The following is an 18006-nucleotide window of genomic DNA, read 5'->3' on the forward strand; positions in this document are numbered from 1 at the left end:
GGTCAGGGAGACAAAGAGAGGGAAAAGTAGCAAGAAAATTTTAAAAGCAACTGGGTTTAAGAAACATGCAAGAATTTAAATAGGGATGGAGAGGTAGGAAGTTTCAAAAGTGATGACATACAAGAAATATAGGCAAGATTTTAAAAATAGGGACAGGGAGCCTGATAGAAGGAAACTGTGGTGGGTTGACCTTGCCTGGCTGACGAGTGTCCACCAAGCCACTCTATCATTCCTCCCCCTCAACAAGACAGGAGGGTACAAAATACAACAAAAAAGCTTGTGGGTCAAGATAAGGACAAAGAGATCACTCACCAATTACTGTCACAGGCAAAACAGACTCAACTTGGGGCAATTAATTTATTGTCAGTCAAAATCAGAGTACAATAATGAGAAATATGAACAAATCTGAAAAACACCTTCCCCCCACCCCTCTCTTTTTCCTGGGCTCATCTTCACTCCTGACTTCTCTACCTCCTCCTACCAAGCAGCACAGGGGGAGAGGGAGGGGGGGGTTGCAGTCAGTTCATCACAAGTTGTCTCTGCTGCTCCTTCCTTCTTCGTGTTCTTCCTCTGTTCCAGTGTGGTGTCACTCCCATGGGGCCACAGGTCCTGCCAGAAAACCTGCTCCAATGTGGGCTCCTCTCCACAGCGTCACAGCCTCCTTTGGGTGCATCCGCCTGCTCTGGCGAGGGGTCCCCCATCGGCTGCAGGGTGCACATCTGCTCTGCCATGGACCTCCGTGGGCTGCAGGGGGACAGCCTATGTCACCATGGTCTTCACTGCAGACTGCAGGGGAATCTGCTTTAGGACCTGGATCACCTCCTCCTTTTCCTTCTTCACTGACTTGGGTGTCTGCAGGACTGACAGCTTCTGCACAGCATTTTTTTTTAGCCCTTCTTAAATATCACAGAGGTGCTACCAGGGTTGCTGGTTGGCTCAGCTTTGACCAGTAGCAGCTCCATCTTGCTGGAACTGGCTGTGCCCAGCATGGGGGCAAGTCCTGGTGTCTTCTCCCAGAACCCACCCCTGCAGCCCCGGCCCACTCCCCTGCCCCAGCTGGCCACACAAACTCACTACAACAGTGATCGGCTTCAGGGCAGAGAGGGGGGATTGAAAAGTAGGGAAAGGGAGACAGAGAGAGAGATGGGGCGGGGGGGGTAGCAATGGGCTACAGGACAGCAAGGAGGAACTAATAAAAAGGGAGAGAATACCACACAGAGAGATGGAGAAAAACAAATATTAGTGATGAGCCGCAGGGCAGAAGGAAGAATTAAAAAAAGGGGACAGTGAGGTAGATGAGAGAGACTGAGAAATATCAAAAACACTGATGATCTAAAGGGGAGAGAGAGGGAAAATAAAGAATAGGGACAGGGAACCAGACAGAGAGACTAATAAAGACAACAATGGGCTATGGGACAGTGAGGGAAGAAGTTAAAACATAGGGACAGGGACCTGGAACAAGAGAATCTAAGAAAGTAAAAATGTATCCAGAATACAGGGCAGAGAAAGGAATTTAAAAATAGAGACACAGCATCAGACAGGTGAGAGCGGCGGGAACTGTGAAGGGCTAAAGGGCAGATAGGGAGGAATTAACAAGATTGGGATAAGAAGACAGACGGATAGATGGAGAAAGAAAAAGTAGTGACGGGCTGCAGGGCAGAAACAGAGGATAAAAAAGAGGGATGGGACAGGCCAGAAGTGCAGAGAGAAAAAGAAAGCAGAAGCAGAACAACAGAGAAAGAGGGGGACTTAGAGAACAACAGAGGGAGAGGTATAGGAAGAAAAAAACAAAAAAATTAAAGCAGTGAGAGAAAGAGAAGGTGGGGGCAGGGAGGGACTGGGATGCAGAAGAGGGGTGACACAGCCCCAGGGGTCCAGGACTCACCGTACCTCCCGCTCTTGGAGCTGCTGAGAGAATTTGACTGTTCAGACATGCCTGTCTCTCTCTCCCTCTCCCTTCCTCCTCTGCAGCTGCAGTCACTTGACTGTCATCCACCTAAGAGAATAGATTGGTGCCTTACAGCTCTTACAATATGAGGCTTCCTAGAAACACAGGCTCACATGCACACACACACACTACATGACTGTACTGTGGTTTTGGTTACGCATACAGGCCCTGCTGTGCACACTGGTGATTGGATCTGCTGAGGACTACACTAAGAAGGGTCCATCCTCACCTGGAGAGGCAGGCTATCTCCTGTCTGCAGCTGCTGGCTGGATCCTCTTTATTTTATTCTTCAAATAAAAAAATTCTTCAAATGCAGGCCACTACGGAATCTTTCCATGGCAACCACGGTGAAACGGTGCTAGCTGACATCCAGCTGAGAGAAGAAGAAAAACATTAGCACAAAGCTGGGCAGAAATCCAAAGCTGCCTTTTTGTTGTGAAGGTTTGTGAAGACAGTACGACTGAGCGGAGGAAAAAGTATTTTTGCGTCATCTTTGGTACAGCTGTTGACACAGGCCACTAGAGCTTTTGCATTTTTCAGACAACCATGCCTTTTTTTTTCCTTTCTTTTTTGACTCATTGGTAACTTTACTTTCAGGTGACAGACATAGAGACCTACATACGTTTTCTCAAGCCTTAGTATAGCCGAGGCTTCATCGCCCTATACGTCCCAAGTTGAGTATTTTTGCTAGAGAGCACAGCAACACATCTGTCCTTGTGAACTGTCTCGTTGCAAAAAAGGAATGATTTTTTCCGGGCCGTTGCTCCAAACGGTCAAGATCTTTTAAAACCGCAGTTATGCCACCAAACCCGCTCACGGTCCCTCCTAGCTTTTGACCGCCCTGAGATTTAACAGGCACACGCTCCGTTCCATCTTCCAACAGCAAAAATATGTTAACGCTCTCGGACCCAGAGCGCAACCCTATGGATGTCCACACACGCACCCTGCCGTTTTGATGAGGAGCCACCGAGCAGCCCTGCGAGCACAGCTGCACGCGCCAGATCAGTTTCACCTGCGCCGCGAGTTACCGGTTTCCGTGAACGTAGTTTCTGATGCTTTAAACCGAAAACCGTATCTCGACGCTTCGCCGCAGCAGAAACGACCCATCGCTAGACCGCTACAAAAACGCAGCAACACCAATTGCAAACCCACAGCAGCGACAGCTCCAGAAATATTTAGACCAGGAACAAGGGAGAAAAATAAAACAGCTTCATCTCACGCACAGGGGAGCGGCAGGCAGAGAAAAGGGTCGGCATTCTGAGCCCTTACAGAAAACGGGCATTCTCCTTCCGTTCCTCGGCCCGTCCGTGAAGGTCTAAATACCGCAACACTACTACGGCAACGTCTAGAGTAGGGCACAGCAGCCCTGCCGCTGGACTTGCCATCGACCCATGCTATTTACGTAGCAGGACGCGTACGCAGAGGGACACGTTTTGCCACACGCAACCTTGAACTTCCTGAAAATTTACGTTTACCGAAAAAAGCCATTTGGAACATATTGCCAAACAACATTCAGCAATGAAGCTTTGATGCGTTTGACACACGCAAGTTTTTTGGTCACTTGCTATTTGCTTCCTGTTGCTGCTGCTGTTCTTCCTTCAGAAATTCTACTTGTAGCCAAGTTATTCACTACTGGTTCAAGCATTTGCCTTCCTGGTATTACCAGCACATTCACAGAGGCAAGTAACTTAATTGCTCTTCTACAATTATCCAAACGACAATTACAGCCACAAAAGAGAAGGAGAGGTCAGGCAGCAGAAGAGCTCTGCAGGCTGGCACCAGTCAATATTGCACTCTCTAAAAAACAAACAACAACAAAACAAAACCGTGACCCTGTATCTTTTTTTTTTTTTCTTCTTTCAGAGCTCATCCCTGCCTCAGCATTTTGTCTTGTCAGAGCATGAAGCGCAGGTGACCTGACGACTTTTGCGTGTGATGAGTACCTGTTCAGAAATAGTCCAGATCTGCAAGACTGGTGTCATTTTTATGGTTTTAATCATCATAACTCAAATTTTATTTGCTCACGCATTTGTGAGGAAACTAATTAACTTTTAGACACTGCCTCTCCTTTTTTTGGGGGTGGGTGTGGAAATGTGTTAGAGAGTGAAAAACATTACGATTCAGAGCTCCCAACCATGAGGGAGTGGTGGAGAAATCAATGAAAGCAAAGACCAACAGCAGCAACATCAACTGAAGTTGGCTTTCATTCCGATCACGTACTTAAGCGACTCTCCAAGTCTATGCCTCGGTCCTATGAATGACTAGTCCCTTTTTGGAAGGACAAACTTTTTTACTTAAAAGTCCTAGACTGAAGACTCCACTGAACGGAATGGGGATTGTGCCACGGGACAAAATGCCATCAACACTCTTAATGGGGAAGGAAAAAAAAAAATCAAATAAAAATCAAGTTTAAGTACCAGTTTCCATCATGTTTCACTCATTACATTTCTGCTGGCATCTAGGTGCTCAAAAATGAACTACGGGGACACCACATATTCCTAAAAATTCAGTTATACATAAAAAAAGTAAAAGGCTATTTCCAACTTGCCCATCAAATCAGTATGAACAGAGAGAAGAGAAACACTCGACCCTGAAGAAGCTAACAGGCAGCTCTGAATTTACCAGACAAAAAATTTCATTCTTTCACCTGAAACAAAAACATATCAAGGGACCAGTTCAGGAACAGGGCACGATCTGTTAAACAGCAATTTTTCCATCAGCTTTTCTGCACTAGCAGCAAATTTGCCTTCCCTGTGGGTTTAACGTGGAGCATCTGTAGTGCCCTCGAACTCGCAAGTGTTTCTCTCCGCTCCCCCAGCCCGACACGTGCGATTACCTGAGCAGCAAGCGGAATTAACCACGCAGGATTTTCTTCGTGTGACGCGGAAGGTGACACTGGGAAAAGAGGAAACAAAGAAATGAACCTGCTCGTCACACCCAGCCAACGGTGGAAAGACAGGGGAGGATTCTGCCGGAAGGGCTCTGCACCCCAGGAGCTCCCGCCGGCCGGTTTCTCTCCCCTTTGCCCGGTACCGAGGGGACGACGACACCTCGCCCGCGCCCCCTCGCGGGGGGGGCTGCCCCAGGAGAGACGGGGGACCCCCACCTCGCTTCTGCCCGCGGGAACGGACCGGGAGAGACCCTCCACGCAGAGAGAGGAGCGCGGCGTGGATTGCATGCCCGAGGGAAGAGGCCGGGCTCCCCGCTGGCAGAAGGACAACTCGCCTCCCTGCCGCTCGGAGCAGCTTGCTGCGGACAGCCCTGCCTGCGCCCGGCCGCTCTTCCGCCGTGCTGGGAGCGCAGTCCGGCCGACGGACGCTCCAGCGAAAAGACGCTCCAGCTAATCGCGCCTCCTGCTCCTTACAGCCGCAGGTACTTTTGCCTCTGGCTAATGCACACTCCAGACAGCGGACACCCCGCCTCGTTCCAGCTCCCGCTTGCTACAGTTCTGGCTCGTTGAAGCCCCAGCTCCGCGCTGAAGCTCCGGCTGATTTCAGCTGCTTCTCCTTACAAGCTCCAGCTACGTGCAACGGTCTGGGCTTTCCATAAGGTTGTATATCAACTGCTGTCAAAACTGGAGCATTGGGATTAAACATCAGAGTTACACGCCGAATAAATATTCGTTAGTTTGCGCGATTAATTACTTAACAACTATTCTGAGCAGCGCAGAAAGAAGAGCTGGACTCAAAGAGGGCACGTGGGGTCTGAAAAGCGCCCTTCCCCCCCACAGACCATCACAGATGTTGAGTTCGGCCTGCTGCGTGCCGGACTCCCAAACTTCGGCGTCCGACACAACCAGACCCCCATCTCCGGGGAGGGTCCACGCACCCTGCCCGCCCCCCGCTTCCCCCCGCAGCCCCCAACACCCTCCCACCCGCCTGCAAAACCAGCCAAGCCGGCTCCCGCTTTTGGACCCCGCACCAGCTGACTCGGGGCCCATTTGGGAGCCAAAAAACCCGGCTGCTGAGCCCGTTCTCAAGGCCCAAACACGCAGGGCCGGACCTCTGTTTCTGGGCCCAAAGCCGCGCAGCTCGGTCTGTTTCCGAGCCCCCACATCAGCCACGCGAGCCTGTTGTCAAGCCCCAGGAACAGAAAACTTGTTCTCCGTTTCTGACCCTGCAGTGCCCACGGGCGACGCTGAGCGTAGCCACCCCACAGCCCTGCACCCCCGGGGCCCCACACGTAGTTTCGGGGAGTGCTCGGGACCTGCGGAGGGCCCGGCCCCACGCCTCTGCGGGGCAGCCCCAGCACAGGCAGGGCGTCGCTTCACGATTGCCGTTTCAGGCTTTATTTCCCCGCCATCACCGGCACGGCCAGGCCCCCACCCCAAACCCCCCAGCCGAAGCACCCCCGCGGGTAGCCGGGCCCAGCCACCCAGAAAACAAGAAAACCAAAGAGGGTACAAGACGGACACCGTGGGGAAAGGCAAGGAGAAGGACGCAGAAACAGAGAGAGCGCGGGAGGGATAGGGAGCAGGACAGAGAGATGGAGCAAGAAAGGAAAAAAGGACGGGAGGCAGAACCAAGGGAAAGAGAGACAAGGACGGGGAGCAGGACGAAGGGACGGAAGAGGAAAAAAAAAAGTAGCGACGGGCTGCAGGACAGAGATGAAGGGATTAAATAGACACAGGGAGCATGACAGAAGGACACAGAGAGACAAAAGGGACAAAGAGCAGGCCAGCATCGGAGGGGAAAAAACCAACTGCGATGGGCAGCGGGAGAGAGATACGGAAAAAGAAAAAAGTACTGAGGAACAGAAAAAAGAAAGAAGCGACAGCTAGCTGGACAGGCGGACACAGTTAGAAAGGGCGGGAGAGGGAACGGGGCAGAGAAAGACAGACAGAAAAGGCAGCGGAAGAAAGCAAGGCAGAGGAACAGCAAGGCGGGGCGGGGGGGGAAGGGACAGGGGTCTGGACAGAGATGGAGAAATAAGCAGCAGGGACAGAGGAAAAGAGACAGAAAAAGGGACAGGGAACATGGCAGAGAAGGAAAAATCAGGACAGCGGCAGGACGGAGATAAAAAAACTGGGACGGTCCTCAGGACAGAGAGGAATACGAATGCGAGCAGGGAGCGGGACAAAGGGATACAGCGAGAAACGACGGGACAGGAAGCAAGACAGCGTGACAGACAAGAACAATGGGAACGAGAAGGGGGGGGGGGGGAGAGAGAGAGACCGTGAGAAGCACAGGGGGGTGGGAAACTTAGAAAGAGAGGTATCAGGAGCCCTGCAGAGAGAAGGAGGGTGAATAAAAAAGGGGCAGGAAGCAGCACAAAGGGTCACAGAGAGTAAGAGATGAACAGGAGGGAGGACGGGGACAGTGGGATCCAGAATGACAAAAATAAACAGCAACAGCGAGCAAGACAAAGGGATAGAAACAGAAAGTAGGAAGAAGAGAGATAGGAAGGCAGGGACACAGAGCGGCACGTACAGGCGCAGAGAGGAAAAGAACGCCAGGGCAACAGGCCAGAGAAATTGGGAGGCGGGGAAAGAGGCGGATGCAGATCAGGACAAGGAGATGGAAAAGGAAAAAACAGCGACTGGCTGCAGGACAAAGACGGGGATGGGGCGGGGGGAGAGGGAGAGGGAGCAGGACAAGAACGCAGAGAGAAAAAGAAAGGGGGGCAGTCGAATGAGAGAGAGAGAGAGAGGAAGGGGGGGAGGAAGAGGGAGCAGGACAAGAGAATAGACAGAAGAGAGGAGGCACAGGGAAGCAAAATAAACAAACAAACAAACAAACGTCACAGCAGCATGAGAAAGCGAGGGGGTCAGGAGAGGGGGAGGGAGGGACCGGGAGGCACAAGAGGAGCGACAGGGCCCCGAGGGCCCAGGACTCACCACAGCTCTTGCTCTTGGAGCTGCCAGGAGACCTTGCCAGTTCAGACGCTTCTTTCTCCTTCTCTCCTCCCTTGGTCTTCCGTAACTCCAGTCGCTTGGCTGTCCTCCACATAACGGAACACGCGAGCGCCTCGCAGCTCTTACGAGATGAGGCCTCCTAGACACGTAGCCTCGCTCGCTCGCTCGCTCACTACGTGGCCGTACCGCGCTGCTGGTCATGCATACAGACCCTGGCGGTCTGACCTGCTGTGGACTACGAGGCGGGATCCTCCCACACCCAGAGAGGCAGGCTCTCTCTTGGCTGCAGCGGGAGGCACCTGCCAGCCAGATGGCCTTCCGTTTCTTCTTCTTTACCTTTCTGCGGCCTCTCCGGCTTCAGCAGCTCCCGTCCACAGCCAGTAAGCGCTCCGCCTGTCCCTCTGTGCTCCCGCGCCTCGAGGAGAGGGAGGCCAGGCAGAGACAGCCCACGCAAGCCTGAGGCTGCTGCAGTCAACGGCATCCCCGGGGACGAACGGACAACCGCACTCACAGCGTGGCCTCTGGGAGAGGGAAAGAGGCAGCAGTGACCGTTATTACCGTAGCTCGACCCTGGCCGGAGCCCCTCCTTCCGCAGGGGCTTCCGCAGACGCCGCTCGTTCCCCGCGCCGCTGCTAACGGCAGCCACGTTCAGGGAGACTCGAGAACATCGCAGGGCCAGCTTGCTGCCCTCACGACAGGGCTCGGGGGCTGCCTGCGGCTACAGCACAGGCTTCAGGGGAGGGGCTGGAGCTGGGGGCAGCCGCACGGGCCGAGCGAAGGCGCCGGGGGAGCTCCGGCGACTCGGGGAGGCGCCCGCTGGCCGCGCCTGGGGGGTGCCCGCCTCCGTCCCCTCTTCCCTTCTATCGGCTCTCGGGGAACTGCCCGCCGCTGCCCTGGCCCGGCTCGCCTCCGGCGGACCGGGAGCCTGCCGCGGCGGCCGCTTCGCAGCTTCCCGTCCCGCCAGCCCCGCGCGGCCAGGAGGCACCCCCCGCCACCGCCCCCGCCGGAGGGGATCGCTCGCCTCACCCGCGGTCCCGGCGCTCGCCCGCTGCCGCTGAGACCCCCGCCCTGCGCGCCACCACGCTGCTCCCAGGGACCGCGCATGCGCCGGAGGGGTCAGAGCCGGCGAGCGAACGCCGGGCTGCCCCACGCGCAGGACGGCGCATGCGCCCGGGAGGCGCGTCCGCACGGCTGGTCGGGGAGCGGGCGCAGCGGGAAGCCCGCGGAAAACCACGCGAAACCGGCAACGCTCCTGAGGCTGACCTGGTCGGACTCCGGGGGCCGCGGCGGCAGCCAGGACTACGCCGCGCCCGAGAGCCACGCTGCCGCCCGGCCGCCGAGTCCGCGAAAACTACAGCTCCCGGCATGCCCCGGGAGGCAGCCTGCCCCGCTGCCTGACCCCGAGGGGACGCCGCTTCCGTTTCCGCTCACCCCCACGCCGGCGCAGCCGCAGTTCCCGCCGAGCCCCCAGCGCCGCTCCGGGCAGCTCCGGCGCGCTTTCGCCGCCCGGCTCCGCCTCCGGGCAGCGCCCGCCGCCGCCGCCGCTCCGGCACGGCGCGGCACCCCCCGCCCGGCTCCGGGCAGCGCCCGCCGCCGCCGCCGCTTCGGCACGGCACGGCGCGGCCCCGCTACCGCTCCGTGCGTCCGACACGGACCCCGCCGTCCTCCTCGGGGCTTTCCCCGGAACCCGCCGGCCGACTGCGCAGCCCCGCCACGGGGCCCGGTGAGCACCCCCCCGCGCGCTCACGTGCTCACCCCCCCCCCCCCCGCGCGCGCGTGCTCACAGCCGCGCTGTGAGCCCCCCCCCCCCCCCCCCCCCCCCGCGCGCACGTGCTCCCAGCCGTCCTGTGAGCCCCCCCCCGCGCGCACGTGGTCACAGCCGCCCTGTGAGCCTCCCCCACCCCCCCGCGCGCACGTGCTCCCAGCCCCCCCGTGAGTCCCCAGGGCTCGGCCTCGGCACAGGCGGCCCCCACCTCCCCCGGGCCACCCCCGCCTCCGACGTTCGCGGTCCGAGGGGCGCCCGGCCCCGCTCACCTTCTCCCGAGGGGCAGCCGCACCCCGGCCGCCGCTCCACTCCGCTCCGCTCCGCTCCTGCCTGGGCTCCCACCGGCCCCGCCCCGGCCCCTCCCCCGGCAGCCCCCCCTGGCCAGGGAGCGGCCGTCCCCATCAGCCTCACCGCCCGCACCTGCGGCTCCTCCAGCCCCGGCCCGCAGCTGTGGTACCCAAATCCGGAACAAAACTCCTCAACACCAATGTGAACTTAAGCAGCAGGCACTTCCTTGATTGAATGAAAGATGTCAAGAGTCAGCTGATGGGGAAGAGGTGTTAACTGGGGTCAAAATACAGATTTTAATACCCCTCTGATTTTAGTTCTAAGACTTGGCCATTGCCAGGTATCATCTTTTCCATTTACCCAGGTCCACCAGCGAGGCCACAAGGGAGATTTCTTCCAGAGAGAGGATAGAGTTATTAAGTCTAAAGTCCACGAGTTGCCTTTCTCCTTCATGAAAAGGTGAGTGGATCATATATCATCACTAGTCACCCAAACAGTTAAGCCTGAACTTTTCGCCTGTCCTTTAATACAGTCAACTCCAAGCTAAATTTTTTCCGTTATTAAGAGGGGACCAAAGATCATGTCAAATATTATTATACTTTCTACAAATACATCCCCATCTTGGAGCTTTAGCTACTAGAGAAAGTCTTTGGAGTTTGGGGTCAGAAGAGCTGCAAGTATAAACCTTCACTCAGCTCTGTTTAGGATCTGTGATTTTTCTCTGGTTGTCTAAACCAGTCTAAATTTCCATAGATGGTCCCGACTCTGGGTGGCTCTAACAAGGATCCTGGAACTCCAGTAAATTCTAGACATCGTTTTATATTTTCAATATGATCCCAAGTTCCTTTTTGCACTTGTCTCTACGGTTTTGGCAACTGACAGCCCCAAGGGGTGCTTGTACAAGTTTCTCCCGAAGGGCGATTAAATGAATTCTTTTGTCCATGAGGTGGATGCTTTGGTAATGTTATAATTCACAACGCTACAATTCCTTCTTTCAAATTCAAAAAAAAAAATTGCCTTTTAAATCCATCCCATTTAATTTGCTAAAATGATTCTCATTGTTCTGCATCTTTTCTCAAGTTTTGGTTAAATTCAATGTCAGTATTCTCCACGGAACTAGATTTTCATCTGACTTTGGAATCGGAAGGCAGGCTGTTACTGAGGTTAAGTTTTGTGTCTTTACAAAACTTTGAATCAGTTACAAAACTAGATTTTTTTTTTTTTATCCAAATTACAAAAACGGTTAATCTCAAGATTAATAGCTCAAACAATAATTGTTTCATTTTGTTTATCTCATGTTTAGAACCCCTCAAAAAAAAATGCATACGCCCTCTAAACACACAAAAAGATTATTGCCCTCGACAATATTCCTAATAGCAACCCCAACATTATCAACTTTACACAGCTGTTTTCCCAAACAGATAACGTGAAACTTACTTATAGATTTTCAGTTTTAAAGGGCCAGTTTCTTTAGACTTCCGGTTTCTTGTTGGTGCTTTCTTTATTCTTGAATAATGAAGCCAAGGTTCTTCTCCCAGACCTTTACTGCTATAAGGGTTGTTAAAATGACTCGATACGGTCCTTTCCGCTTCTCAGTGATTTTATATATGTATTCAGTCTCCTGGTCGGAAGGGATGCGCTGCTACGTCCAATTCTAAGGGTCCAGCTGTGGAGACCTACTGACAAAGTTCTTGAAAAGAATTGCTTCAAGAAATCATAACGCCTTTTAAAAACATATCTCCAAAGGCACTCAAGATACTCAGAACATAGGACTCCTGATATGGTCTTTCATACAACATTTCATAACGACTTAAATTTTCTTTCTCTTCTGGCTATACTCTGATTCTTAATAGAGCCATGGGTAATGCTCTAACCCATGTGAGGAGTGAGGTTTCCTGACAAATTTTACTCGACTGTTGCTTACGGGTATAGTTCATTCTCTCTCTCTCTGTCTCTCTCCCCCCCCACTTGCTTGTGGTCTATATGGGGTGTGATAGTCTCAATCTATAGATAATACTTTGCTCAACTTGTCTCACAATCTTTGCTATAAAATGAGGGCCATTGTCAGATGACATTCCTACAGGCACCCCGTATTTTGGTATTATCTCTTTGAGCAAGACTTTGAGCGCTTCCCTTGCTTTGTTGGTGCGACAAGGGAAAGCCTCGGGCCACCCAGTAAAGATATCAACTCAAACTAGGATATATCCTTCTTTTCAAGGCAATTCTATAAAATCAAGTTGCTAATATTCTCCTAAAAAATTTCCTTATTTCATAATCCCAAAGATGATCTTATTACTGATTCGGGGATATTTTTATATATAAATTTCACATCCGCTTCTAATTGTTTAAACAATCTTTGTCGTATTTCACTTTCTGTTCCCCAATAGACTTTGTGATGTTCAGCTCGGGCAATTTCTCTTATTATTGTGGGTGGGACTATTATTTGACCTGTCGGTGTTACAGCCTATCCTGTTTCATTTTGTTAGCCTGCAATCTAATAATTAATTCTTCATCTTTTTCGTTATAATTTGGAGTTTCTTTAGGCAATTTTATACTTTTCTCTGGAACTAGTGCTAGGATGCCTTTTTCCGCAGCCTCTTTAGCAGCTTTATCAGCCAGTCGGTTACCTGCGTTAGGACCGGTCTTACCTAACTGATGTGCTTTGCAGTGCATTATCGTGACTGCTGTTGGTTTTTGAACGGTTTCTCACCATTTCGGTATTTGTTCTGCGCGCTGAATGGCGGTTCCTCGTGCAGATAACGGTCCTCTTTCTCTCCGTACCGCTCCGTGTGCACGTACTACTCCAAAAGCGTACTTTGAGTCTGTCCAAGTGTTGACTCGCTTTCCTTGACTTAGTTCCAGAGCTCGAATAAGAGCTATCGATTCAGCCTTTTGGGCAGATATCGTCGAAGGCAAAGTTGGCAACGCAATTACCTCCTCGGTAGTTATTGTCTATCTTGATAAACGTTTTCCTTCACAGATGGAACCGCTTCCGTCGGCATATAGTTCCCAATCTGTTTCTTCTAGCGGCACATCTCAGAGGTCCAGTCAGCTGGAGTAAACTCTTTCGATTGTCTGCAAGCAGTCACGTTCCAGTTCTCCTTTAACTTGATCAGTTGTTGAAAATGCAACAGGGTTAACGGTGGTAGTAGTTTTTAGGTAAACATCCTCTTGTTCCAGCAACGCCACTTGGTATTTCCACATTCTGCTAGGGGATAACCAGTGCCCCCCTTTCTGTTTTATCACAGCAGTTATCATATGGGAAACGTACAGCAATCCTTTGTCCTCTAATCCTTTGTCCTCAGGTGAACTTACGAGCTTCCTGGATCAGTAGCACAGTTGCAGCGACGGCTCTCGGACGACCAGAGCATCCCAGACTCACGTTACCTACTCGCTTCGAGAAGTAGGCCACGGCTCGCCCACTTGGCCCTAAATATTGGGCCAGGATACCCAGAGCTATACCTCTTCTTTCATGAGCAAAAAGTTCAAGTGTCTTTGTGAGATCTGGCAGGCCTAGGGCTGGCACCCCTATTACAGCCTGTTTCCATTCTTGGAAAGTAGCTTTCTCGGCATCGGTCCAATCCGTTGTTTGAGGTTTTGAGCTGCTCCTATAGAGGTCGGGCCAGCAAGCCACAATTTATAATCTACAGGTGACACCACTCAACCATTCCCGGAAATGCTCGTCATTCATTGTTTTAGTCTTAGGTTCGGGGAGACGACAAATTGCCTCTTTTCTCTCAGTTCCCAATTGTCTCTGTCCTTTTAGGATTTTAAAACTCAAATAAGTTTCTTCTTTCTGGGTTATTTGGTTTTTTTTCTTTTGACACTCGATATCCACTGATTCCCCAAAAGTTCAAAAAGTGAATAGTTAACTTTGTGCGTTGTTCTTCCGTCTCAGCTACAATTAACAGATCATCCATATATTTCAGCAAGATTTCTTGATTATTTTCTTTCTTCCAAATCCCTAATTCTCGTGCCAATTGATTTCCAAACACGGTAAGACTATTCTTAAAGCCTTGAGGCAAGACTGTCCACGTATATTGTGTTTTTTCTCCCAGTCTCAGGATTTTCCCATTCCAAAGCGAAAACCTCTTGACTATTGGGATCCAAGGGAATACGGAAAAAGGCATCTTTTCCGTCTAACACTGTGAACCATTCTTGTTTCTCCGTTAGGGTTGTTAACAAAGTATAAGGATTTGCTACTACCGGATGAATATCTTGTACTATTTGATTTATTGCTCTGAGGAGGTCTTGAACTAATCTATCATCTTTTTCATTAGCCTTTTAACAGGCAAGATCGGGGTGTTATATCTGGATTCACATTCTATTAACAATTTGTATCTTAAAAATTTTTGTATTACCATTACTAACCCTTTCCGACTTTCCGGTTTTAAGGGCTATCGTTTAATTCTTACCGGATTCGATCCTGGCTTTAAATCAACTCTCACAGGTTCTGCTTTTTGGATTTACCAGGAACTTCCCGGTCCAGACGATTGGAATTACAGCATTATACTTTGACTGGTATAATCTTCTGCTGTCGGTAACCGTCCTGTTAACAACAAAGCCACTGCTTCGATACGTTTAGTTTCTGGAATTAAAGTTTTAATCTCTCCATTTTTAAATTTAATTTCTGCCTCTAAGTTCTCAAATAGATCTCTCCTTAACAGGATTTGAGGAGAATTTGGCACATACAAAAACTGCTGAGTGACCCGTTGCTTTCCTAATTTCATTGTTAAAGATTTAAAGAAGGGTCTAGTTGCTCGTTCACTTGTTGCGCCGACACCACCAATTTCTTCAAAACTCAACTCTCCCTCTAAGGTATTTAAAACTGAAAAGGTGACTCGAGTGTCAATTCAAATTCAATTTTCTGTTCTCCCAGTTTAGCTGTAACCAGAGGTTGTGCTGGGAGACTCCCCTCCGGTCCCCGTCAGATACGTTCACTTAAAAAGAACAAATCTACGTATGGCACTTTATTCCATTTACTCTCTCTCCTACAAAACAACAGTAACTGCAATATAGTATTGTAACTCAAAGTTCTGTTTGTTTACCATTTTTCCTGCAATTCACCCCAATGTGCCAATAAACGTCCCAACGGTGATGTTTTTGGTAACTTTTCATCAGCAGTTCTATTTCCTGCACTCTTATTCTTAAACAATTTTGCTAATGCCATTATACTTATATACATTCAAATACCAAATACCAAAGAAACGCAAATGACAATTGTCCCAAATAATACACAAAGTCCAACCCAGCAATATGACTTACAGGCAGACGCCTAGGCTTCCGCTGCAGACGGGTACCCTCCAAGCCCCAACCCTGCGAAGCTTTCGCCGCGCCTCACGGGCGGGCTTTCCAAACCAATTCCAAAGAAGCAGCGCCTTACCTTTTTTCCAGGGAACGCTGCGAGGAGCTTTGCGAGTCGAGGGTGATGGTTCTCCCCGAGAATACCTCGGTGCCGGCCGGAGTTCGATCGACACTCGATCTCGTCCAGTCTCACTCGCAAGGTCCCATCTGGGTCGCCGAAACCGCTACCGAAATCCGGAATAAAACTCCTTAACACCAACGTGAAGTTAAGAAGCAGGCACTTTGTTTATCGCAGCGCTGGGGACACGGGGGATCGCTCCTCCAAAGGCGTGTCCCGCTTAGTATCAAAATCCATCGGTTTTTACAGACTTTTCTTGTCAGGTCATTGTTACCTAAGCTCCTTCCGTAAAAATGCATACTCTGCTCGTTCTTAAATTTAACCTTTATAATGATCGGTCCTTTGATTATATAACCTTATCAATATTCTTATTTAAAAACAATCATTGGTCAGTTACACTTAGCTCTGCTGACTGGAACCTTCGATACTCAAATCGAGATGGGAAGGGTAAGGGGGTTTCCAAGCAGCAAACTGGTGTCCACGACGGTTTCCTTAGTTTCCTGAAACAGAACGTAGAAAAACCAGTAACTTCCTGGTGAGGTTTCTAGGGTTAGCTATTTCAAACTTTAACAATATTAAGGTTCCTAGAGTCACGCGAACACAGTTCCTAAAGTTTCTATGGCTACGTTTCAAACTTAACGATCCTATACGTTATGCTTCACAATTTTACTTCTTAATCAAACCTAACTCTTCTATGGGATTAAATTTTGATTTCTTTACCAGAATATTTGCAACAGCTGGAGCCCAGCAGGAATGGGGTGGGGGCACGGCCCGACCCCCCCCCCCAGCGCCTCACCTCCTCCTCCCCTGGGCTCCCTCACGGCCCCTCGCCTCGTGCAAAGGGAGCGCAAACGCAGCCCGGAGGGCAAAGGGGACGGGCGGCCAGCGTTTATTCAGTCAGTCGCGTGCCTATCGAGTCCTGCCAGCGAGTCTGCTCCGGGTCTCGTGGCGCCCCCCGGCGCTCCCTCTGCCCCTCGGACACCTCTGATAGCCTATTTCCATACGTTCTGTATGGCACGTCTAAATATTGGGATGGTTTTAATATTTTGTACCAGCTGTGGAAACTGGTTTGCTGCTAGGTGACTGCAAAAGTGAGATTTGGTAAATAATTATTAGAAATCTTATACTAACACTACGATTGAAACAATAGACAAAAGTATAGCCAAGCAATTAACTAGCAGAGGTAGGTACTCCTAAGTTTTGCAGTTCTTTGCTCTTATGACTACATGTTCCTGTACGCTAGATGAGAACAATGCTGAAACTGACCACATGTGATTGAAACTGCGTTAAGCTTCAAGATCAAAGAACAAGGACAAGAATAAAGACTTCAGGGACAGCCACCAAGAACTTCAGATGGGTCGCTGGTTGCAAAAGCAGCCCTTCGTCTCAAATGGATCCTTCATTGCGCGTGATCGGATGTAGGCAGTACTACGATAATCGGTTGCCATCGTTTTTACGTATATGTATACTAATCTGATTAACATGCAATTAGTTATTCTGTGTAACCTGTTTGTGCCATGCACGCTAGGTGCAACTATCCCCCGTGCATCCAGCGCTGCAATGAAGAATGCCTGCTTTCTAAAACTCCAAAACGAGTCTTAGGGAGTTTCTTCGACCGGCTTTTCAGTATCAGGGGTACAAGGGAGGAAAAGGAAAAAAAAAAAAAAAAAAAAAAAAAAAAAAAGGCAGCGGTGTGGGAAAGAGAGGGGACCAGGGGAGGGGCAGGGAGGGACCAGAACGCGGAAGAGGGGAGACAGGGCCCCGAGGGCCCGGGGCTCACCACAGCTCTTGTTCTTGGCACCGCCAGGAGAATTTGCCAGTTCAGACGCTTCTTTCTGCTCCTCTCCCGCTGCCCTCCTCTTCTGTAACTCCGGCGGCGCGGCCGTCCTCCCCCTAGGAGAACACGTGTCTCATAGGTCTTGCAGGACGAGGCCTCCTAGGCACGGAGCCTCGCTCGCTCGCACGCTACGTGGCCGTACCGCACCGTCGGTGCTGGGTACGGACCCTGCGGTGCACCTCGGCGGTCTGACCTGCTGCGGACTACGAAGAGGGATCCTTCCACACGCGGAGAGGCAGGCTCTCTCTTGCCTGCAGTGGGGGGCAGCTGCTGGCCGGCCAGCCTTCCATTTCTTCTTCTCTACCTTTCTCCGGCCTCTCCAGCTTCAGCCGCAGCAGCGCCTGCCCGCAGCCGGTCAGCGCCCCGCCTGTCCCTTTGTGCTCCCGCGCCGCGAGGAGAGGGAGGCCAGGCAGAGAGCCCGTGCAAGCTTTCCTTGCCGGCGGCGGTTCGTCACCGGGAGGAAGCAAGGAGCGCGGCGGCGCCTCCCGCCGGTGCCGCACTGCCGTTACCGTCGGACGGCACGTGCAGGACAGCGGCAGCCCCGCGCCCTCGCAGCCTCCGAGCTGCAGTACCGAACATTGGCCGCGAGGTGGCAGCGGCGAGCGCTTGGCACAAGGCGCCAGCGCGCATGGGCGGCGGCCCAGCTGCAGTACCGAAGTCTGTTCAATAGGTGGCGGAAGAGAGCGCTGGCGAAACGCGCCGCCACCGCGCATGCGCGGCTCCGAGCTGCCGTACCGCGTTTTGGTAGCTAGGCAACAGCAGGAGGGCGGCAAAAGGCGCCATCGCGCATGCGCGGCTCCCGAACGCCAGGGCCGCGTTTCGGTTGCCAGGCGACAGCAGGAGCGCCGTAAACCGCGCCGCCGCGCATGCGCGGTTGCCGAGGCGCCGCGCC

The 18006-nt window shown here is 51.8% G+C and overlaps 1 long non-coding RNA gene across 2 annotated transcripts; it reads right to left on the reverse strand.

The window, feature by feature from the left end:
* Positions 1 to 338: 338 nt before the first annotated feature.
* On the reverse strand, positions 339 to 2249 carry LOC138684282 (uncharacterized). Of its 2 annotated transcripts, none has more exons than XR_011323610.1 (3): positions 2178 to 2249; positions 1891 to 1996; positions 339 to 744 (listed from the first exon to the last, which is right to left on the reverse strand). It is a non-coding gene; the product is annotated as an uncharacterized lncRNA (long non-coding RNA). The 2 variants fall into 2 exon arrangements; XR_011323609.1 differs by having other exon boundaries at positions 339 to 786.
* Positions 2250 to 18006: the final 15757 nt, after the last annotated feature.

This window comes from Haliaeetus albicilla, unplaced genomic scaffold (assembly GCF_947461875.1).
Source record: "Haliaeetus albicilla unplaced genomic scaffold, bHalAlb1.1 scaffold_104, whole genome shotgun sequence".
NCBI classification, from domain to species: domain Eukaryota; kingdom Metazoa; phylum Chordata; class Aves; order Accipitriformes; family Accipitridae; genus Haliaeetus; species Haliaeetus albicilla.